The sequence below is a fragment of the Galleria mellonella genome, unplaced genomic scaffold, assembly GCF_026898425.1.
Source record: "Galleria mellonella isolate WM207_F2 unplaced genomic scaffold, CSIRO_AGI_GalMel_v1 utg63, whole genome shotgun sequence".
Lineage (NCBI taxonomy): Eukaryota > Metazoa > Arthropoda > Insecta > Lepidoptera > Pyralidae > Galleria > Galleria mellonella.
Genome location: NW_026442130.1, coordinates 15,067,375 through 15,092,598, shown reverse-complemented (window position 1 = coordinate 15,092,598; position 25,224 = coordinate 15,067,375). Strand labels below are relative to the sequence as shown.

Sequence of the window (25,224 nt, the reverse complement as noted above, 5' to 3'; positions counted from 1 at the left end):
TAGATAATAGCTTAGATATGGAATGAGTGGGTAAACACACTCATTAATTATTTAGACTGTAACTAATTCAATTTTTGTTAACTATATGTGATGTTTTTAAATTAGATTATTCTTGTCATTTATGTTTAATTATTAAGTTATAATAGCTGTAAGTTTCTCTCAAAAAATAAAGAAAAATATTATTTTTTGTTTATAAAAACCTTAATTAATTAAATCGAGATCTTTGTTAAGTAAGACAATTACTTCCAGTTTGTTTTTTAATATTTTTTTTATACAACTTAGAATAGCAAACAAGCTGACGGCCCACCTGATGGAAAGTGGTAACCGTCGCCTATAGACATGAGCAGTACCATGGACATAACAGAGTATACTGTTTCGCCCACGATACCCACTATGCGTTGCTACTCCTGAGGACTTAGGTGTAATTTCTCTGTACTCTGTAAACGTAAATAATTTCAGGCGGTCACAAATTGCTTGAAACAATAAATGTTATTTTTACTAAATTTGTAATAATATTTTTGATAGATAGATAGATAGATAAACACTTTATTTGAGCTATTTATGACACACGTAAATTAACAAATGAGTTTATACAATCAGATTATTTACATTTTTTAAATATAAAACAAAAGATGAAATATGGAAATATGTTTTCACCAAGTGTGTTGCAGTGACCCAAATTTTTCAAGTAACTTAGAATGGCAAACGAGCTATCGGCCCATCTGATGGAAAGTGGCAAGCGTTGGCTTATAGATGATAGTTAGATAGTTGGCTTATAGATTGGGTATAGATGTGAATACCACCATCTAAAGTGGTGGTGTGGTAAAAAACAAAAGTAGTCACACTAGCTAAATGACATCTCACGCTGTGCATCTAACTAGATCAACATTCCACGCTCGTACCCACCTGTGGGCGATGCTTATCTACTAGACTTTGTCACGTACTTATGATGAGGATTAAGCGGGTTACCGGCGTCTAATTAAAACCGATAGACACGAATACTAGTTTCTATTCGCCACAAAGTTCGTGAAGACATATATTTGCTTTTAATTTCTTAATTCAGTTCATTGTAGGAATATTAATAAGATATAAAAATAATATTACATTCTTCGTTTTTTCATTCCTTTCTTATTATTTTTAATTGTACCCATATATAGAACTAACAAAATTTTTCATCGTGCCTTCCACCAAATTGTTTATAATTACTCCTCTCCATCCAAAGGTTGCCTGGAAGAGATCGCTCTTAGCGATAAGGTCGCCCATTGTTTTCTCATTGTGATTATTTCTTGTAATTGTTTATATTTATAATAAGTTTACTATTGTTATCTTTTCGAGGAAACAAAGAGTATGTATCTATCTATCTTTTTGCTTCAGTTGTAGGTATTTTACTGCCTTATTTTTAAAATCCGCTGTTCTAATTTATCACCATTAGAATTACAGTTGTATATTATATATGTAATTGTGTATGTATGTATATATATTTATGGATGTATGTATGTAATATGTAGTAATAATATTTGTATATATTTAAGTAGTAAATGCACCGCATACTTAATTTTCTGCTTGCCTCATGATTGACTGGTAGAGAACGCCATTACGTGTTTATTCCATATGTACACATTATTTATATTATTATAATGGTGTATTGCAGTTTAAATAAATAATTATTAGAACAATTATTAAGTGAATGAAAATTTTTGAAAAGGCCGGTACTTAAACCTGTACCTTCAGCGCCAATATATATATATATATTTCTATATCAATTTACAATTATATAGTAAGTTGCCAAGTCCCTAATCATAAATATATATGTTTAGTTGGGGGAAAAGGATTGTTAGTAATGGAGACTGAGAATCCCATTGCTAGCAATATACCCAACCAGGTCGATCTCCTCGCGGTTCTCCCTGGAAACTATCATGGTTAATTCCTGATGAATTCATCATGATGGGCTAACTGGCCTGTTTTCATTCTCATCTATCTCCCTTCACTGGTGCTCCGCCAGCGTATCCCGTTATTCCATTTTCTACCAATAAAAAAAAAGAATGTTTAGTTTGTTACATTTGGTAATTTTATCAAAAAGTGGAGTTTTACTTACGAATTACAAAAATAAGTTGTCCTTCTAGAACTGGCATTAAATTAATTTGAAAATTATTAAGAAGAACATTTAGTTAAAAAAAATACGTTTCCTATTGGGATTGTGAATATACACAACAACGAGACGCCTTGAAGACTATTTAGATTAAATTTTTTTTAATTCAGAAAACGGAATCACCTGTTTATAAGTATTTAAATTTTTCTTTGCAACGAACGGGTTTTTGCTTCGTAGAAAAAAAAACATTATCTTCAATGGTTTCAAAATTAATATGATTCTAATACTATAGATTGCAAAAAGAATAGTCAAAATAGGTTGGCATTAGGCGGTGTAATCACAAAGCATTATTACAGGAAACTGCTGTAATTTTAACGTGTAATGCCACTAAATAGTTCTGTTTTAATTTATAAAAAAAATCATTAGAATTGCGAAATCCTTTTTTTTTAAAATATCCTTTAAAATACAATACTTATTGTTTTGGACGGAAAGGGATTGTTAGTAATGGAGACTGAGAATCCCATTGCTAGCCCTGGAAACTATCATGGTTAATTCCTAATGAATTCATCATGATGGGCTAACTGGCCTGTTTTCATTCTCATCTATCACCCTTCACTGGTGCTCCGCCAGCGTATCCCGTTAGCGCAGGCGGGGTTGCCGTTACCATACTGTGATGTACTCATTAAAGTTGAGACTGCAAGTCCCCCCGCTCCTGCCACTCCTCTGGGTGACGTCCGGGCGGGTGGTCGTGTGAGTCGCATTGTGACATATTATTGTTTATTATTTCCTACACCTACCTACCATACGAGGAGAACAGCACAAAATTGGCGACGAGGTGAAAATTTGTAAGTAAAAAATATATATATATATGTCATACGACTACAAAATTACTTGTTCTAATCAGTCCAAAGAGTGTAACTATTGCGTTGTTATTTTAATGTAACTTGACACGAATAACATTAAACTGTTAAATTTCTAAATTCACAAGGAAGAGAGAAGATAATTTATTAATTCTCAATTAATTTATTAAATATAGAAAAGACTAAAAGCAATTTCAAAAAGAAATAAAGATTTGATTCTATAAATTGTATAGAGAGAGCAAAATATTGATAATACATATTACGGTGCATAGTACGTTTTGTAATTTAGCGACACACTGTGACTGATTTTAACGCGTTTGCGCATCATAGTCGTACAATAACTTGCTATACATGCCTAAACAAATGGTCGGCGTTTGTTGATGTCTAGGTATACCGTACCGCATACTTTCTGTTTATATTTACATCACAGTATAAGTATAACAGTTGAATTCTTAAGATAAGTAGTTCGGGGATACCAGCGAATACTGACTATACATACAACAAAATGTGCCTGCATGTATTAGCCGAGTCGGAGTAATTATTTTGACAAATAAAATACACCGTACAATCCGAATGAGCAAAGCCCATTAAATACATAATTCCACATAAACTGTAATCTATTTAGATACAAGTTTATGCAATTGGTGGTTCCGATTATAGAGGTTGCTTCCATAATAAATAGATTTGTATGTAGGTATAAACCTAATACAAATGTAATTATCATAAGATAATTATGATATATTCAAACACTTCACATTAATTTCATTATTTAACAGATATTTGGTAAGAGTTGAGGTTACGATTTTATTTTTCTTACAAGGAACCAGCAGAATATTAGCATTGCCGGTAGTTCTCTGCTTAATTCTGAGTTGGTTACCCTTTCGCCGTTGGGGCACATAAATTTACCTACGTATTTATGTTGGTTTATAAGTTCAAAAGGCTGTGTTTGTAACTGAGAATAATCCATTTATCCACCTGTACAACAAGTACAAGTATTCGCATTTACAATATTGTTGCCTACAATTATAATAGCATACATTATTACGGTAGGTAGGTATAATCATTTAATAAAAAATAAAATAAAAATAGCCTTTATTCCTGAATTACAGATTCTTTTTTAAATTGTAAATATGTATAAATAATTAATGTTGACATCAGCAACATCTTATTTTTCAGGTTGTTTTAGAACAATCATTTTAGTATATTCATTTACAAACACAAAATTCTGAAAAAAATATAATAATAACAACTTATAATATTTTATTTAGATTCAATCCTTGACGGGGTAGTCAGACGCATTTGTCGACTACGATATACGGTTAATATATTTGTTAATAATAGTAACATAATTGGTTATTTGTCGATTATCATTAGTTAACAGTATTTATATAAATACGTATAAATAATATACCACCATAAAATTCCCGTTTTGCAAATTGTCTTATTATAACATCTCAATTGTCAAATCGTAGAAAAATGCAGTTCCTCAGAACTTAAGTTAAAAGATAATTCTACTTAAATAGAAATAAATATTGTGGAAGCAATTCAATAGAGACTGATGAAAGATCAGTAAAAGGACACTAAAGAAACCAAATATTGTAAAGAGATTTCGGTAAAGAATATACGGTGTATGAAATGTGAGAGTACATATCAAAATAGTTATGATGCACAATGTGTTGCAAGAAATAACTTTTGCTAAAAGTGTGGATTTATAAGCCATTTAGGTCAAAAGCAATATCGCACTAATCGAAATAAGTGCATGAATGTGCAAGCGATAGTTATATGGCGAAATAAATAGTATAAACCAAATAATCCATCAAGTAAAAAATAAATAAAGTTACCAAACAATCATTCAACTCTCCTATAACTACATTCATACTGAATGTTGAACATACTCTATTCCACTATAAAATATCTTGCCAAAATAGTGGAACTAAATGTTAACCATACTCTATTCCATTATAAAATATCTTGCCAAAATTGTGGAACTAAGTGTAACTCTATTCTATTATAAAATATCTTGTCAAAATGGTGGAACTAAATGTTAACCATCCTCTATTCCACTATAAAATATATATCTTGCCAAAGTGATGGAGTTACATTAAACATACCCATTGATTTGGGTACAAAACTAGTATACCCATAAATTCGGGTACAAAACTAACATACCCATCAATTCGGGTACAAAACTAACATACCCATCAATTCGGGTACAAAACTAACATACCCATAAATTCGGGTACAAAACTAACATACCCATCAATTCGGGTACAAAAGTAACATACCCATCAATTCGGGTACAAAACTAACATACCCATCAATTCGGGTACAAAACTAACATACCCATCAATTCGGGTACAAAACTAACATACCCATCAATTCGGGTACAAAAGTAACATACCCATCAATTCGGGTACAAAACTAACATACCCATTAATTCGGGTACAAAACTAACATAATAATTGACATAATATTATATACCCATCAATTCGGGTACAAAAGTAACAATAATAATAATAGTCGACAAAACCTAGGACTACTTAAAACTACTTAAAAAAAAAAAAACTAACCAAGAAAAATCTGACAAAATTCTAGGACATATCGAGTCCTAAAGACTCGTTGATGTACTGGGCCCATTTAAAATGTCAGTCTTGGTTGGATCTGGAAGAAGTAGAGAAAAATTGTACTCGCAGCTTATTGTGTACCTAAGAGACTGCTATGATTCATTATATATTACAATTAAGTTGCATATTAATTTACTAAACACAAAACAAACAAAAAAAATCCAAAATTCAAATTCAATATCTAAATGAACATCAGTTAGATATTGATCATAAAATCAAGTGTTTAGTAAAATAAAATAGTATAGCTCAAATAAACAGAAAATATAATCGAACTTGTAGACAAAGCTGCGAATTGAGTTTCTCTAGTCATAGTTATTTTAAAGAATAGAAAAAAGGAATATGAATCTGTCTGTCAAGGGAAAAGTCCTAAACAAAAAATGTGCATGCTAATCTTGGTAAAAAACATGTTACAATTACTACATAATTAAAATACCTAATATGTATTTACTGCACACACACAACGTGATTTGTTTATGCAAATAAATTTATCTTTATCTAAACCTGGCTTAAAAGATGCTTTTTATCAAATTGAGATTAGAATGTACTTAAGTCTTTATAACAAGCAAGTGGTTATTTCGTTTCGATTACGATCCTACTACAATAAATAATTAAAACTCTGTTTATTTAAACAGTATTTACCAAATCTCTGTTTACAGTGACTAAATATTATATTATTTAGTCTGTGTAACAATGATACTTGTAATTTAACGTGTCAAAATCTATAAATTATATAAATATAATTTATTACTTTAAGTATCTTTATTTTTAATAACAGAGACTTACCTTAGTTTAAATATAAACAAATATTGGTCACGGTTTTGTAGCAAGACATGTAAACCACCAACTAATAGGTATATTATAATATACACATGAATGTTTTAAATGTAATAATTGGAAATAATCCCAAATAAAGGAAATGAATAAGACACCTAAACATGTATTAAATATCTTACACAAGATTAACTGTTTGTTTGTTAATATTTTAATTTCGAACAAATGATGTAAGGCTAAAACATGTCCTACATCTATTTAAATTCGCGATTCACAACGCGAAAGTTTAAAAATGTGTTCAACGTATTTTAACTTTGTAAGGCAAAATAATATACCTACATATCTGTACACGTAGGTTACAAATAATGTATTAATAAAGGATTTATGTTCATGTTTAATCAATCGTAAGTAGAATTTTTAGGGCATGAGCTAATCTCAGAAAGTATTACTTGTAAGTCCCTAAAGACTATAGAATCACTTAGAAAACCAATTTTTTGGAAAATTTTAAAGTTATAAAACTAGTAACCTATTTTGAGAAATAAATATGATAATGTGTTATAATAATATTTAGATTTTATGCGTAAATATTTTAGATATATGTATATAACTGTATATTATCAATATCTTAAATTACAAGTTGTACACAGTCACACTTATCTATCTTTATCAGTTTATTGGTACACAATAAAAGAAAATGGACTCAAAATTTGGCTACAATGACTGAACAAATACGTAAAATGTTAAGGCGTAAGCTCGCTAAATATACTGTATTCAGAGTTCTGGAAAGAAAAGCAAACATTTACAGTAATTCGTAATTTCAAAGCAAAAAGAGTTAGTAAATTGTGGACACTTAAGTTTTATAAGCCATGCAATTAGTAGTTAGATGCTCCCAGGAAAACTGAACCTTAAAGTCAATCATTACAAACTCTTTAAATACGAATTCTGAGTCCTTTATTAATGGTTTTCTATTTTTATTTCATTTGAGATAGCGTAGACGAGCATTCGCTACGACTCATGATAATTATTCTGGCACCCCGGCACTGTTGCCATAAACAGTAGATTATGTATCAAGGTACAAAGGATTGATACCAGTCTCGGTACATATAATAGATGTTGTAATCAATGTTCATGAAGAAATAAAATTTTGTCTACATTACATCTGATCTAAAACAATATATTATGTAACATTCCTAAAATTAATCGATGTCTAAACTATAATAAATGTGACGTACTTATGTAAATATTGAGATTATAAATAGTAACGTCTCTAATATTGTCAGTGTATGTATTGTAGGAATTATTAATTGGAATTCTGATATACTTAGTATAAGACCATAAATCTTCTTAAAAGTACATAAATAAAAGAAATTTTACAAGACTTGACACTTTATTCAGCACAACATTGGATAACTGCTTAGAATTTGGTATTAAACTATACTATTCGACACCATATCGACCGCAGTAGAACGAAGCAAGTAGAATACAAAAATGTGACATTATAATACGTGTACAAATAAATTAAAACCCAAAATCTGACTGGAGGGATAAACTCCTGCTATACCTCATAAGTTACAATATCATGCCACATTATTGATTTGTCATTAGAGATAAAATCTCTTCTATTGTACATGCTAAGAATAATGAGATTTATTTAGAATGGCAGAGACAAATCAATAAAAGAACATTTTAAAATTGGAAGGGAAAGATATAGTGACATAGATATTGAAAATAGGAGAAAGTGTATTCGGAATATAATTAAAGAAAATATATATGCGATACTTCAATCCCTGTATACATATACTTATTGGCGCTATATCTAGAAGAAATTATGGGACAAGAATTAAGATGAAATATACACAATAATATACTTAAGAAGATGAAAGATCAGTAAGAAATTATAAGGATGATGAAAAGAAAGATCTCGATGGACTTCGAGAGGAAATAGTCATATAGTTATTTTTATACAAACCAGTCTTATTATATTTAGTTGCCTAAGTTATATTTTGTAACATAATATATATGGTAATATCATGATATTATTTTAGTTACCTATGACTGTAATGTAAAACTATATTGTTGTAGTTGTATCTATATGAAATTTGTGAGTAATTGTATCCTTCACATTTTGTTGTAAACTCAACTTTGTTTGAAAAAAGCAACAGCTAAGTTTCTTGCCCGTTCTTCTTAGCTGAAATTGCATTCCGAATGGGCGGTAGATTTATAAAAAAATGACTATTCAAAAATGCTTAAAAAATAATAATTAAGTTTCCTAGAGTAAAAATATTCATATTCTATTATTAATTTTAAAATATTTTGAAAAGGGAGAGATGTGATGTACTCATTAAAGTTGAGACTGCAAGTCCCCCCGCTCCTGCCACTCCTCTGGGTGACGTCCGGGCGGGTGGTCGTGTGAGTCGCATTGTGACATATTATTGTTTATTATTTCCTACACCTACCTACCATACGAGGAGAACAGCACACATACCATTTTCACCCATAAAAAAAAATACTTATTGTTTGGTAGGCAGGTCACGACTGGCGGTTGACCGTCGCAGTGTTTCGTAAATTTTAGATTATCCCTCATTACAACAGGACTTAATAACCAGTTAGCTCCACCTTTATCTTGCAATTCGGTGATGTATGCTTACATATAATTTAAGAAGCTTAAGCAATATTTTAAGAAATTACATTTAGGAGGAGATTCTAATAAAATTGATTTCGGTTTGTGAAAAAAAAAAGCATTGACTTTAATCATGATGAAAGTATTACTTATTTATTTATTTACAAGTAATTTATTTATTTACAAGAAATAGGTACGATTTATTTACAAGAAATAGGTTTTATTACAATTTAATTATACTAAAATTTTCACATTAATTATTTATTAGTCCAATTAGCGAAGAGCCGGAATCACGTTTGGAACTAAATGGCGGTCGATTAACGGGCTAATAAGGTTGTCCTGGTACGGACGTGACGCGGATATGTTACAAGAGTTAATTTAATTATCCACTTGTACTAGTTGAACTAGCAAACGTTGTTTTGCCAGATAAAAGAAGCCTATAAGAAATATATTTGATATCCGCGTGGAATATTTTATCGAGAATTTTATTTAACAAAAACCATTTCCGTATTACCTGTTACTTTCCTAAGAGAAGTATTTTTCTGTTTTTAATTTTTTTATTTGTAAAATTATTTTATATTACTTTTTTTTTATACTAATGTATATATACTAGCTGACCCCGTAAACGTTGTTTTACCACTTATTGCGAAATATAAAAATCGCGATTAAAATACAGGGGTTGATCGTAAAACGATGAAAATTTAAAGTTGTATGTATTTTTCAATGCTAAATCATAATAAAATAAAAATGGAAAAATTTGTCAAAAAAATAAAGAAAAATTTTTGGGGAGGGTCACCCTTATCATTGAGGGTATAAAAAATAGATGTTGGCCGATTCTCAGACCTACTCAATTTGCACACAAAATTTCGTAAAAATTGGTAAAGCCATTTCGGAGGAGTTTGGTAACAAACACCGTGACACGAGAATTTTATATATAAGATATAGGTATCTTTAGGTATATCAGTCTTATTGGACCCTGTACTGATTTCTCAGATAGGATTTTATCTACTTTGCTCGGTTATATACGTTTTAAATATATATGTTACGCTACTATGTTGCCAATTATAAACCGATTTCAATAACTCCTTTTGAAAATGATAAAGCTTATTTAATTTTGTGTTACTTTATTTAATTTTAATTTTTTTTGTAAATCGGAACGTTTCATTTATCGTTGCGCTGCCACTTCAATAAGCGTCATTACCTCTTATCATTGTCAAGATCACGAGCTCGGAAAGAAGAAACTAAGAAAACAGCCGTCGGCGGCAGTCATTATCGTTAAGTCGGAATCGGAATCATCTGAATGATAATGATTCACATATCTGGGGCCGCATCTAAACGGTTGTGATGTGGGAGCGAGCTTTCACTGTCATTACAGTGTCGCATAGCTGCCTCCCTCCTATCGTGCTGTATGTAATTGTTCTGTTTCTTTACATCCACTATTCGTAATGACTGAGCTGGCGATCCACCTGATAAAGAGTGGAAATCATCACTTGTTGTTTAGACATACTTGTCTTTAAGTTTTCTTTTTCCATAAAAAAGAGATTCGAATCGCGACAAAATTATTTATTTATTTATACTTTTGCACACATTGGAAAATGTGTACAGGGCGGACTCAATGCCTGATGGCATTCTCTACCAGTCAACCGTTACGATAAACAGAGAGAGTAAACGACGGTGTATAGATTTAAAAATATTTTGACAGATAACAATTAGTATGAGATAAAGATGGGAATGATTTCTAATTGATGCATTTTGAACACTTAAAATCGGTTCCATATTGACAAAGATATCACGAGAAATACATATCATTACATAGTATAAAATAAAGTCGTTTCCCATCTGTCTGTCTCTATGTATGCTTAGACCTTTAAAACTACGCAATGGATTTTGATGCGGCTATTTTTTAATAGATAGAGTGATTCAAGAGGAAGGTTTATATGTATAATACATGCATAATATAGTAGAGAAACACCGATAATTTTAGAGGTTTACCAGAGGGAGACTTTGTACAAAAGTCGATTGCTTGGGTACCTCTGTCCTATTCGTCTTTCAACCGTGAAGCAGTTGTGTTTGCATGGCTGTGTTTCGGTTTGAAGGGTGGGATATGACGTGAATTTACTGGGTACAGAGGAATAACACCCGAGTCCTCAGGAATGGCAACGCATGGGGGGTATCATGTGCGAAACAGTATACTCTGTTATGTCCATGGTACTGCTCATATCTATAGGCGACGGTTACCACTTTCCATCAGATGGGCCGTCAGCTTGTTTGCCATTTTAAGTTGTATATAAAAAAAAAGGTTTCTAATGTGATGCGATGTAATGTGCATCCGTGCGAAGCCGAGGCTATTTATGTATACTTAAACAAATTGTATGCAGAGTACTGAGACAAAGTATACTTTTAATGATCATTTTTTTTTTCATTCAATTTCATACAATTTGCACTTGTACTTAATTTTAATTTTATTTTATACCGTTCGCACATATGTCGTTTGTTGTGTATGCTTCTCTCTCTCTTTCGCTTCGTACCTCTCATCATTCATCGTACTCATACCCCCATCAGGTGGACCTATTTCCCGACAAAATCGTCACAATGGTTAGTTTCAATTCTCTCTTTCACCTGTACCTCGCTAGTGTATAGCGGTAGGGGGGGGGGGGTATAATGGATTGTTAAAAATGGGGATTAGTATCCCCATTGTTAGCAATGCATCCTATCAGGTCGAGCTCCTCGCGGTTCCCCTTGGAAACTATTGTGTTCTATTCCAAATGAATACATCACGATAGGCTAACTGATGAACCTTTTCATTGTCGCCTATCATCCCTCACTGGTGCCCCGCCAGCGTATACCGTTAGCGCAGGCGGGGTTACCGTTCCATTATTATCCATTTAAAATAAAGTGTACAGCGGGGTTACAGGTGTACATACAAGGTACAGGGTATATACCGATAGCGCCCGCAGGGATACTTCATTTTCATTTGTTAAAAACTATGGTGGTTAAATTCTTCCCATCCACCAACTGACCTGACGTCATCCTCTCCATAATTTTCACAGGTAAGCCATGCGTGGGCAGGATTGCCATTCCATTTTCATCCATTATAAGAAATATCTCTCTATATGTAATGCAACTACATGATTGGTGTATTTTCATAGACGCCCTGCGTCATCTCTTACGGCCGGTGATCGGTCGTCCCTCGAATTGGGGACCGGTAGACAGCAGACGTCGCCAGTTCGTGGGCCGACCACATACTTTTTTTTGTTGCAGTATCCGGCCGTAGTACCTTCCTAATGCTCCTCAAATATTGCGTCTAAACTGCGCCCACCATGTACCCTCTTGTATAGGCATTCCGTCACCCGTATGCAAGCAATAGCGAGGATGGGATACCTTAAATAATGTAACGCAAATCTTAAAAAAAATATCTCTCTATATACGGGCGGATGTGACGAACAGACATCCACTCACAATCTAAATTGCTTGCTTATTAAACCGTACAAAGTTATAATTTCATTACGTTTTTCTCATATTAATAATGTCTAATAACACTGTCTGATCGTAAAGAGCGTGAAAGTGTTTCGTTCGGCGCGGCGGCGACGGCGGCGGCGACGGCGGCGGCGTCGGATTTCATTAAGATAAGTGTGCGCGGGCGCACCACGCCTTCTGCGTTATGAGCGCACGTGACCTGCGACACACTGCAGCCTGCGCACGCGCGTGCAGCTTCTAAATGTTACGTTTTTATTGCACGTTACGATATCTTTGCCAATTCTAAACTATCACTTTTTTTGTTATCGATAATTTTTTGTGGAGGAAAGTTTTAAATCAATTGAAACTTGCCACATAAAGAACAAAATATTGAATAGCACAACAGCGAACTTATTCTTAAGGGAAATATCTTTCTATATTTCTTTTATGATCCTCAGAATTAAATATTATTCTCTGTATATGGCGCAAATACAAAAAAAGATAACGACAGGCTTTATTGAAACCGACTTTTAAATATATTAGCAATTTTTTGTAAATCTTTTTCTGTATCAATACATTCAGCAAGGGTTTGTTTTACATTAAATCTATTTGTACATTGTCAAAATTTTTTCAAATCTCTTTCTGAGAGTTTAGTACCTAAAATATCCAACTCAATTTGGTCAGCATGATCTTGGCACCATTTCTATACAAACTGAAGAGTACAAAAAAGGTGTTCAGTTAAAGGCGTCTAGAAAATTATAATCTCCTAGAATTTTATTAAATAAAAGAAGGATAAATGCTGAGAGAAGATGAAGACTGTGATCGCCAATGTGGCAGTTAGAGGCATTTGTCTTTTATTGATGTTGTGGTGAACGTAACACTTGACAGGCTGACATTTTGCACCTTAGAAGACAAACGGGGCGAATCTATCATCATTACTCAATATGGCTCATTACCGATTCTTTTTGTCATTACTGATTTTTTTTAATGGGTGAAAATGGAATGGTAAACCTGCCTTTAAACTTTGCAGTGTAAACTGCTTTAGTAGTTTACACTGGCGGGGCACAAGTGAGAGATGATAGGTGAGGATGAAAACAGTTCAGTTAGCCCAACGTGACGAGTTCAACAAGAATTGTTCACGATGGTTTCCAGGGGGAACCGCGTGGAGGTCGACCTAACACGGCATATTGCCAGCAATGAGGCTATCAAACTCCATTACTAACAATCCCTTCCCCCCCCCCCCCGTCATAGATTAGGCCACCCTTTCCTTTCCTGTAGGTGTTATAAGAGATGACTAAGGAAGGACGAGGGATGGGCAGCGTCGCCCCTCTTAAAACATCTCTAAAGCCTAACTGCGGTTGCCAATCCGCCTGCCAAGCGTGGCAACTACTGGCGAAACCCCCCAAACGGGAGGCCTATGTTCAGCAGTGGACAGTTAAAGGCTGATATGATGATGATGATGAATGGTACTGTTAGCCGGATCCTTTTTCTCCATTACCGTTGAGTTAGTTATTCCTTCAATCAGAGGTTTTAACTTGTCTACACCGTGTTAATAGTAAGTTATCGGGGGGAGGGGGGGGGGGAGAAGAGATTGTTAGTAATGGGGTCAAATAGCCCCATTACTAGCAATATATCCTGTCAGGTCGACTTCGACGTGGTTCCCCTTGGAAAACATCGTGGCCTAGTTGAATTCGTCACGACGTCCTCATCTGTCATCTATCACTGGTGCACCGCCAGTGTATACCGATACCGCAGGCGGGGTTACCATACCATTATCACCCATTAAAAAAAAACAGTAAGTTATCGACAGTAACATATGTACGTACAGTGTTCCGTATTCTCATATATTCGGTAATAAAACTCTACATAAAATGTTAAGAGCGCAGTCGCAGGCAGTAAAACAGTTACGAGCAAAACATATGTCGCCTGCCGACCCCCATAAATTAATAGCGCAATAGTTTCCTATAAGATGCAAGGAGTTGGATTTACTTTGCGATTCGGTTGTTAGTTTTATTGTGCGCGCACCTGACGCCGGCTGAGCTTTTGTATATGAATTTGTGTTATTTGATAGTATGAATCGCTTAGGTAGACAGATAGATAGATACTCTATTGTTTCCTCCATAAGATTACAATAAAAAAGTTATTATAAATAATAATAATAATAATTAGGTATTTATTTTTATGACTTCCGTGATGCAGTGTTAGATAATTTTGTATTAATTGACTTGAATTATTGACAGTGTTGCTGTAGTTTTCAATAGTATTTGTTTAAATTTGTTCAATTTTGTTTAATTTAGTATTGTCTAATTTTGTGTTTACTTTACTTTTATTTTATTTTAGCAAATTTTAGTGGCTGCCAAAGTACTATTTAAGTATATAGTTATGTATTGTTGTATGTATTATGTATGTGTTATTTTATTTTATTTTATTTGAGCAAATTTATTGGTTGCCAAATTACTATTAAAGTATATAATTATGTGTTGTTGTACGTATTATGTATGTGTTATTTTATTTTATTTGAGCAAATTTATTGGTTGCCAAATTACTATTAAAGTATATAATTATGTATTGTTGTATGTATTATGTATGTGTTATTTTATTTTATTTTATTTGAGCAAATTTATTGGTTGCCTAATTACTATTAAAGTATATAATTATGTATTGTTGTATGTATTATGTATGTGTTATTTTATTTTATTTTATTTGTGCAAATTTTAGTGGCTGCCAAATTACTATTTAAGTATATAATTATGTATTGTTTTTGCTGTTTGTCTGCCTTAAATAAATAAATAATTCATTCCTGGTTTTGATTTTTAATCATGGCTTCATTGGAGTCGAACATTTCTAAACTAAGACGCGTCTGGGTTCTTGCTGTGTTAAGTTTTGGCCTGTATATGTCTGGTTCCTCACAGTGCAGGGATTCCTAATTTACAGACCGGATTTTACCTGTATGTCCTTCATCTGTGAAAAATATGTTACTCGAATATCTTTCAAGTTATATAAGATCTTAAACAATATATAGAGAATAAATAAAATATTAATATTTTTAAGATGTTTAATAAGATTTTTACTATTGGACATAGTGGTGATAAATAAAGAAGCGTACAGGCTAATGCAGTGTAGGATGACATACCACTAGATGGGAGAGGGGGAGGGGAAGGTATTGTTAGTAATGGGAAGGTTAGCTATCGCTATCAATATAAGGTATATTATCAGGTCGACCTCCACGCGATTCGTCCTGGAAACCATCGTGACAAATTTGTCATTGAATTCGTCAGGATTGGGTAACTGACCTGCCTTTTCATCCTCACCAATCATCCCTAACTGGTGCCCCGCTAGTGTATACCGACAGCACAGGCGGGGTTGCCATTCCATTATCATCCATAAGAAAAACTCCACGAGATGGAGTGACAACCAAATGCAGGGGGAAAAGGGATTGTTAGTAATGGAGACTGAGAATCCTATTGCTAGCAATATACCCAACAAGGTCATCTCCTCGCGGTTCTCCCTGGAAACTATCATGGTTAATTCCTGATGAATTCATCATGATGGGCTAACTGGCCTGCTTTCATTCTCATCTATCTCCCTTCACTGGTGCTCCGCCAGCGTATCCATACCGTTACCATACCATTTACACCGAGCAAAAAAAAACCTCAAATGCATTGTAGAGGTAGTCACTTGATGCAGGTAGCTCAGGACCGTTCTTTATAGCAGGCTATGGTAGAAACTTATGTAGAGACAATGCAAAGAAAGCGAACATTTTTCTTAAAAAAAAAAAAATAGAACTCAAAAAACCGACAGAAAAATATTGGGCCTCTTATAAGAAAGTTAAAACGGATGCTTAAAAATGTTTGCCGGTTGAAATTAAGGTAACTAGAGGAGAATTTAATTTAATATAAAAAAAGCACTTGTCACGTAGTTATTACTTATCATCCAGTAAACATGTCAGTGTGTGTGTGCGAAAATGTTAGGAATTTTAAATAGTAGGTCCCCGTCCTCGTCGTGGGGTTCCGTGGCTCTAAAATATGTATATTAAAACGGCCAAGCTCGTCGCATGCCGCGGCGTGTGAGTTCGCCGTCTCGAATAATAAAATGGTACCTAATTTTAGAATGTGCGTGCTTCGTATGGTTTACACGTGTTAACATTTCTGTAGTACTATTGTTGTCTTCTTCCGATAATTACATAATATAATTTGCAAATATATATATATATATATATATATATATATATATATATATATATATATATATATATATATATATATATATATATATATATATATATATATATATTAAAAATTTTAAGGGTTGTTAGTATCTTTGTACCAGAGGGAGACTGTACAAAAGTCGATTGCTTGGGTACCTCTGTCCCATTCGTGTTTCAACCGTAAAGCAGTTGTGTTTGCATGGCTGTGTTTCGGTATGAAGGGTGGGATATGGCGTGAATTTACTGGGTACAAAGGAATAACACCTGAGTCCTCAGGAATGGCAACGCATGGGGGGTATCATGGGCGAAAGAGTATACTCTGTTATGTCCATGGTACTGCTCATGTCTATAGGCGACGGTTACCACTTTCCATCAGGTGGGCCGTCAGCTTGTTTGCCATTCTAAGTTGTATAAAAAAAAATCTTTATCGGTATATCAGTCATATTGGACCCTGTACTGATTCGAACTGTACGGATATCCTTGAATGGCGCATAAATTGTTTGGTTTTTTGAGACTTTGAGATGCAACACAAGGGTTATTATCATGAGCGAAACAGTATACTCTGTTATGTCCATTGCACTGCTCATGTCTATAGGCGACGGTTACCTTTTTCCATCAGGTGGACCGTCAGCTTGTTTGCCATACTATGCTGTATAAAAAAACTTTGTAATAAACTTAACTGATTGACAATTCTGACGGCATTCTATGTCTTCATTTTTGGAGATAAAACATATGTATATGATTTTTTTGGAGCTTTCATACAATTAATTTCATTTTTGTTTTTTGTTTTTTCTTACGATAACTTAACTCTTACAAAAAGACGTTCTAGGCCGTCTACTTTTTTATTTTTATCGGTAATTTTACTACCATTTTAACCGACTTCAAAATAAGGGGTTTTCAATTTGGTTGTATTTTTTTTTATTACTTCATAACTCAATCACGCCAGTTGTCAACCGATATGGGAAATTCTTTTTTTTCGAAAAGATATACTTATAGATTGGTACAAAAGTTTTCAGATCAAAATACCTCCAGGGGTTAGGAGGGTAAGGGACATAAGAAGTAATAAGTTATATAACATAATATTCAGTTTTGGGTAACATTTAACTAACTAACGTGCTGATTTATTTTATGCGAGATAAAGTTGAAGTTTTTTTTTTAAATGGGTGATAATGAAATAGTAACCCCGCCTGCGCTAACGGTATACGCTGCCGGGGCACCAGTGTCAGCAGGTCAGTTAGCCCATCCTGACGAATTCGACTAGAATTAGCCACGATGGTTTCCAGGGGGAACCACGTGGAGGTCGACCTGACAGGGTATATTGCTAGCAATGAGGTTATTTAACCCCATTACTAACAATCTCTTTCTTCCCGATAAAGTTGAAGTTGCCCCCCTTCTCGCACTTCGCCTTTACGACGACCATAAATAATTGATTTTCAAACTTAATCAGACGAGTTTCTGAGATGGCCAAACATGATGAGCTGCTAATCTTTAACGATTTTTTTTTCATTTAAGAGTTTCCTCTTGTTGGTGCTACTAATTCATGCATCTTCCTCCAGCCAGCTCTATCCCAGGTCATATCCTTTATCTCCCTATACGACATAATGCCCAGTGTTTCCTTTATCTGTCCCATGTAGTTATTCCTCGGTCTTCCTCTTCCGCTTTTGCCCTCTATCTTTCCTTCTACTATGCTCTTAAAAATATCATCATGTCGTATAAGGTGGCCCAGCATTTTGCCTCTTCTATTCTTTAACGATTATAGTTTTTTTTTACTTTTTGTGACCGTAGTGAAATAAAGACAAAATTCTTATTCTAATATTCAAATAATTAAATTATACATATTCATATTTCGATGGTGACGTTATCTTGAGGGGGATCTTTTAATGTATCTTTTTTGAAATGACAATAATACTTAACGACCTACACTCGGCTAATGACTATATTCAGTTTTTAAGTCAACAACAAATATGTAATCTTATTTAGAATCTACTAATATGAAACTATAATAATAAATATATAATGTTTTTATTATGTTTAAACCTCGCTCCACCGACGGTTATCAGTTCCCACGACCAAATTAACGTTCGGTTAAGTTTATAGTTATTCGGTAAGGGCAGATATGATGGGCGACGCTTCCGATGTAAGCGGCGATGTTATTATTTTAATATATTGTTATGTCTTACGGTTATATCGCGCTAATTAATGTGGTGAAATAGGTAATGACACTCTGTTTGTTAATTTGGTATTTTAAGGACTAATTATAAGTATTTTAAACGATTTTCCAAAGCAGCAGGTTCTGAATTCATTGGTATTTGTTTGTGTGTATGTCACGCTGTATACTCGTCAACTCGGAGCCGAATTTATACTTCGGCCGACTTGATGGAAAGTGGAAACCGTCGCCTAGATAGATATGTGCAGTACCATAGACATAACAGTGCATACTGTTTCGACCGTGATATCGCCCATGCGTTGTCATTCCTTAGGTGTTATTCCTCTGTACCCTGTAAATTCACTGCCATATCCCACCCTTTAAACCAAAACGTACCCATGCAGATACAACTGCTTCACGGTAGATACACGAATTAGACAGAAGTGCTCAAGCAAATGGCTTTTGTATAAAGGCTCCCTATAGTTAACTTACTTAGCACTTGAATGCATAAAGTTATTATTAGAAACTAATTGAATAAAATAGAAAATATTTATTGCCAGTAAAACACAACTGCAGCAGAAAATACATACTTAAGTAATATTTCATATCAGCCAAAAGGAATTGGCTCAGCTGATGCTGTGAGTGTCCCAGTGCAACGTGTACGGCTGCACAGCGCTGGTTTTCAGCCAGGCCCTCTCTTGACAAAATATAACGACTATGCAAATGGGTAGAACTGCATTTTTTTTTGATGGGTAAAAATGGTATGGTAACCCCGCCTGCGCTACGGGATACGCTGGCCAAGCACCAGTGAAGGGTGATAGATGAGAATGAAAACAGGCCAGTTAGCCTATCATGATAAATTCATCAGGAATTAACCATGATAGTTTCCAGGGGGAACCGCGAGGAGGTCGACCTGGTTGGCTATATTGCTAGATAGGATTATTGGATATTGATATATAGACAATGGGATTCTCAGTTTCTATTACTAACAATCCCATTCCCCCTTAAGTAGAACTGCAATTGCCTCTTACAAGAATTATTTGTTAGATAATATACCAAATAAAAAAGGAAAGACTAATAAGACGCGACTTCCTTCGCGTGGCTGAAATATGTTCATGAAAAGTACCCACCTTCTACATTGCATATAGTACGTATATACCAAATTTCACAGTGATCAGTTAAGTTATTAAAGCGCGAAGGAAATAAACTAATTTACTTCCTTAAGTTGAAGTTTGAGTGTCCATCTTGTTTCCCATTTTGTTATTCCGTTGTGTGCGCCCGCGTCGAATCTGTTTTGATGAACTGAGTAAACAGCGTTGTTGAATGATAAACATTCAATATTTATTGCAAAACATTAACGATGTTCAGTGGATCGTCTAATATTACCATAACTTTAAACAGTAAATGGCCTTTTTATTTTTCTTTCTCCCCAAGCGGAAACCTTAATAAGTAATATAAATATAACGTATTACATGATTTTGGTATTTTTTTACAACACAGAGGGCAAACGAGCACGCGGCTCACCTGGTGGTAAGTGACTACCGCCGCCCATGATCATCCACAACACTAAAGACATTGCAGGTGTAGTGCTAGTCTTTTAAAAAGGAATACGCTCTTTTCTTGAAGGTTATGATACTGGTGGAAGTTATATATATATATATATATATATATATATATATATATATATATATATATATATATATATATATATATATTTTCAATCGTCGCAAAACTAATTATTTTAATTTAGAAACTAAACTTCTGAAATAATTTTCAGAAAATGTATACTGGATCGATCGTAAAGTATATCATTTAAAATTGAAAAGAACTCTTCAAATGGGTTTATAAATGATAGAGTTATGAGGTAACGAACATAAAAAAATGTATAACTGAATCGAAAACTTCCTCCTTTAGTTAAGTCGGCTAAAAAGCTATAACTTAAAGTCGAATACGAATCTCTAATGACACGTCATTACCATCAATTAAAATCATCTATTTAACTCTACAGATTAATTATTATGTTAAAAGGAAACCTCTAAAAATAAATACAGGCCTGGATATTTATCTTTCACTTGATTTATTACGCAGTTTAATTATCAGTTCTAATGAAAACCTTTCTCGAGTCAGATGCGCACTTAATACCAGATACGGTAATGAGGTCCCATCACCGTCGCATGTACTACTATTTATGGGAATACATTTTCTTCAACTCATCCGATGATTTCAATATTTTAGGTTTCCTCTAGCTACATTCTCATTTTTCCTTTAAGGATGTAGCTAAAGCAAGCTTGGCCTATATCAAGCTTGGCTTCCATCTTTGCTTTTTTATATATTGTACTTCAGCAACCTGGGTATGGTTGCAAGCTAGTAATAAGTAGCTTGCATATTCAGCCAGTTTGATATGCAGTGACACGATGGATAGCGATTCTCCGCCGTGCGTTTTTCAAGGCAGTTCCTTCCACGTGCAACCACTCTTTAGAATCAGCTTCTACCGGAAGTATTTTCGAACCGATACGACATCATAACCTTCAAGAAAAGAGCATATTCCTTTTTAAAAGGCCGGCAGTACACTTGCAACACCACCTCGGGTGTAGCGAGTGATCATGGGCGGCAGTAGTCACTTACCATCAGGTGAGCCGTAAAAAACATAAGTAAATAAATATTTATGGGTCGAAGGAATTTACATCAACTGTTATGTTTTTTTTTATACCACCGAGGTGGCAAACAAGCATACGGCCCACCTGATGGTAAGTGGTTACCGTAGCCTATGAACTCCTGCAATACCAGAGGTATAACGCGCGCGTTGCCGACCCTGAAGAAACCTCTTTACCCCCCTTTTGAAGAATCTTTTGTCCCCTTCTCAATAGACAGTACGGAGACAGTAAAGTCGATAACAAGTTCAAATACAAATAAATCCAATAAATTTTCCACATAAAATAAAATGATTTAAATAAATTTATATCATAGCATAAAACGCTTAATAATTCATCGTTCAAAAACTACTATTTTATCTAAAAAGAATACTGTAAGAATAAATGGACGTAGCATTAGTATTATCTCCTTTATTAAACTGAGGGGAATTTAAATTTGTTATTGATTGGAAAGCGTCGCTTGAGTTCGAGATTAAGATGTTTATGTGGTTGATAAATCAGTTACGGTGGGAACAAAACACGCCCCCATGGGGTACACCGTAGAGCATGTATAAATTACTGTTCATTAATATATTATTCTCCATGGTATAACGACTTACATTTACGGCGTTATCACTTTATTAATACGCACTGTTCGTAAAAGAAATGGTGATTTTTTTAGGAAACATTGATAATAAATTATTAGGACTTCAGATTTTTTATTCTATATTAATATTGTAAAGAGAACAATTATGATTTTTGCATGTATTTATGTTTGTTTGTTTCTTATATTGATCATATTAGCTGTTAACTGTCCACTACTGAACATAAGCCTACCCCATAAGGGGAGTTTCGCCAGTTTACGCTTGGCAGGCGGTTTGGCAACCGCAGTTAGGCTTTAGAGATGTTTTTAGAGGGCCACTGCTGCCCATTCTTAAACAATTACTCTTTTAAATCTCTTAACGTCATTTGTATTTAAATGCAATCTTAAATTATTTGGTCATTATAAAGGTATCTATAATCAATAATCATTCAGTGTCAAATTGGCTTCGCGCAATACGTGTTTTTCTTAAGTATTAAATTTATCAGAAGGTAGATCCAAAAAATCCTTATCTCGTGTCTAATCGATAGATTAAAAAGACGTATTGACGTTGAAAATAACATATTCACATACGAGTTAACATCTTAAAACATTCTCTAGAGACGTGAAATAAATCTCGTTCATCCAGAAAGCAGTCACGATTACTCAAAACAAAGGTATCTAATTACGGTCAGACGAAAAAAACATCATATAAAAATTATGTTAAACCACGTTGAGATGCTATCTGTACGACACTGGAACGAGGGAGGGCCCCGTCACGTGAGTATTCTATCTACAGAGACAAAGCTTTTTACAAAGAGTCGTTATAGGTAACATTACATTTAGTTACATAGATCGTTTAATCTAACTACTCTCTGAAGTGTCATTTTCGAGACCATTTTAAAGTTAAAATTTACAATTGACAAATTTAGAGAAAATATTGTACTACCAAAAATTTAAGTATGACTTAATCCAAATATAAATTTAATTCATATTGGTCTTTGGAGTAATTATTTCGTTGTAATATTAAAATAATAATATTTATTAAATCCAAAAATACATGTTACTATATTACATTAGTTCCCAAGACTAGTGTGAAGTAGTGAGAAGGATTCCCTGTGTCGTGAAGTCGGCCCAGGACATCTGCTTACAAATTTTATTAACTAATATATAAACTTTAGATATAAAAATTAAAATGATGAGAAAAATGATTTTAATTTTCGAGAATTAATCAACGTGCCGATAAAGTTCGTTCTTACTAATACAAGTCATAAGTGAAAACATCGGTAAGACAAGTCACGTACGGCGTCGTGTTTTGTGTGAGTACACTCACACACATACGGTATACAGTACCTAGTATAACTGAAGGATGTACGTAGTTTGGATACTGTAAAGATACTTATTCTTATACGCGTCGTATCAATGGGATGTTCTCACGATGTTACGTGTAGATTTCATGCGATAAGCCCCGTTTGTCATGGGTCACAAACGGAGAGTAAGCAAGAGAAGGGGCGAGGGGGAATAATCAGCGTTTCCCGGTATCATTAAAATGTGAACTTGTCCTGTCGTATAGGTTTTTTTAATGGGTGAAGATGGAATGGTAACCCCGTCTGCGCTAACAGTATACACTGTCGGAGCACCAGCGAGGGATGATAGGTGAGGATGAAGTAGGTAAGTTGGCCTATCGTGACTAACAATATACCAATACCAATAGTTTCCAGGGGTGGTGCGCGTGGAGGTCGACCTAATAGGGTATATTGCTAGCAATGAGATTGTTAATTCACATTCCTACCAATCCCCTCTCCCCCCTACAAAAGTCGTTTGCTTGGGCACCTCTGTTCCTATCGTGTTTCTACCGTGAAGCTGTTGTGTTGGCTGTGTTTCGGTTTAAAGGGTGGGATATGGCAGTGAATTTACAAGGTACCGAGGAATAACATCTGAGTCCTCAGGAATGGCAACACATGGGAGGTATCATGGGCGAAACAGTACACTCTGTTATGTTCATGGTACTGTTTATGTCTAAAGTCGACCGTTACCACTTTCCATCAGGTGGGCCGTTAGCTTGTTTGCCATTCTAAGTTGTATAAAAAAATCCGTGCGCTCATCTCTCTATATGTAGAAACAAATTGAGTTTCAGATTTTAACTGTAAGAGAAGGGTACATTTAAAATAAAAGTAGTTCTTCTAAAAGTACTGTTACGCCATCTATTGACCGAATAATCGTAAACAATAACAGTAATCTATTATATTTACGGTTTTGCCTCTGTTTATCTACTGGGAATCGAACTCCATATGTAAATGACATATTAAAACTATCAACGCTAACCCGGCGGTGCGCGGAAAGTCGTAAAACGTTAACACCTAAAGAAACTATGTGTTGTGATAATAAAAAAAATATTTTATACCAAATTTGGGGTTATTTATGTACGCTTTTTATAGCTAATCTCGTTTCTAAATACCTTTAAATATTCATTTATATTGGACGCATACGAATTATTATTTTATATATATTTTTTATATCGAATAACTGTTTCTGGACTCGTTGAATTTAAAGTACAAATCGACCGTTAGTTGCTTGAAAGCACGCATAAAGCCCCTAGTGTTGCGAGCCGCTATAGTTACCATCGGGCGAGCCGTTTGTTTCTTGACGTTTCTGGGGTATAAACAATGCCAACGCATGGGAAGTGGGGGGAAAGGGATTGTTAGTAATGGAGACTGAGAATCCCATTGCTAGCAATATACCCAACCAGGTCGACCTCCTCGCGGTTCCCCCTGGAAACTATCATGATCAATTCCTAATGAATTAACCATGATAGAAATGGGCTAACTGGCCTGTTTTCATTCTCATCTATCACCCTTCACTGGTGCTCCGCCAGCGTATACCGTTAGCGCAGGCGGGGTTACCATACCATTTTAACCTATCAAAAAAAAAAACGCATGGGAAGTATCTTTTTTTTTAATAAATAACAATGGAGTGATAACTCCGCCTGTGTTGACGGTATACGTTGACAGGGCAGTGAGATGTGATAGGTGATATTGAAAAGCAGGTCAGTTAGCCCATCCAAATGAATACACCTGAAATTTAACACGATGGTTTCTGGGCGGGGGGGGGGGGGGGGCTACATGGAGATCGATCTGATAGGGTGGGTATATTGCTAGCAATGGGACTGGTAGTTTGTATTACTAACAAACACCTTCCTCCCACATGGGGGGTATAATGGGCGGAACAGTACATTCTGTCA

At 34.4% G+C, this 25,224-nt stretch overlaps 1 protein-coding gene across 1 annotated transcript in view; it reads right to left on the bottom strand.

Moving 5' to 3' along the window:
• LOC113511835 (solute carrier family 22 member 1-like) overlaps positions 1 to 25,224 on the bottom strand; it is a 135,332-nt gene that overhangs the window by 61,740 nt on the left and 48,368 nt on the right. The gene's annotated exons all lie outside the window — the stretch shown is intronic.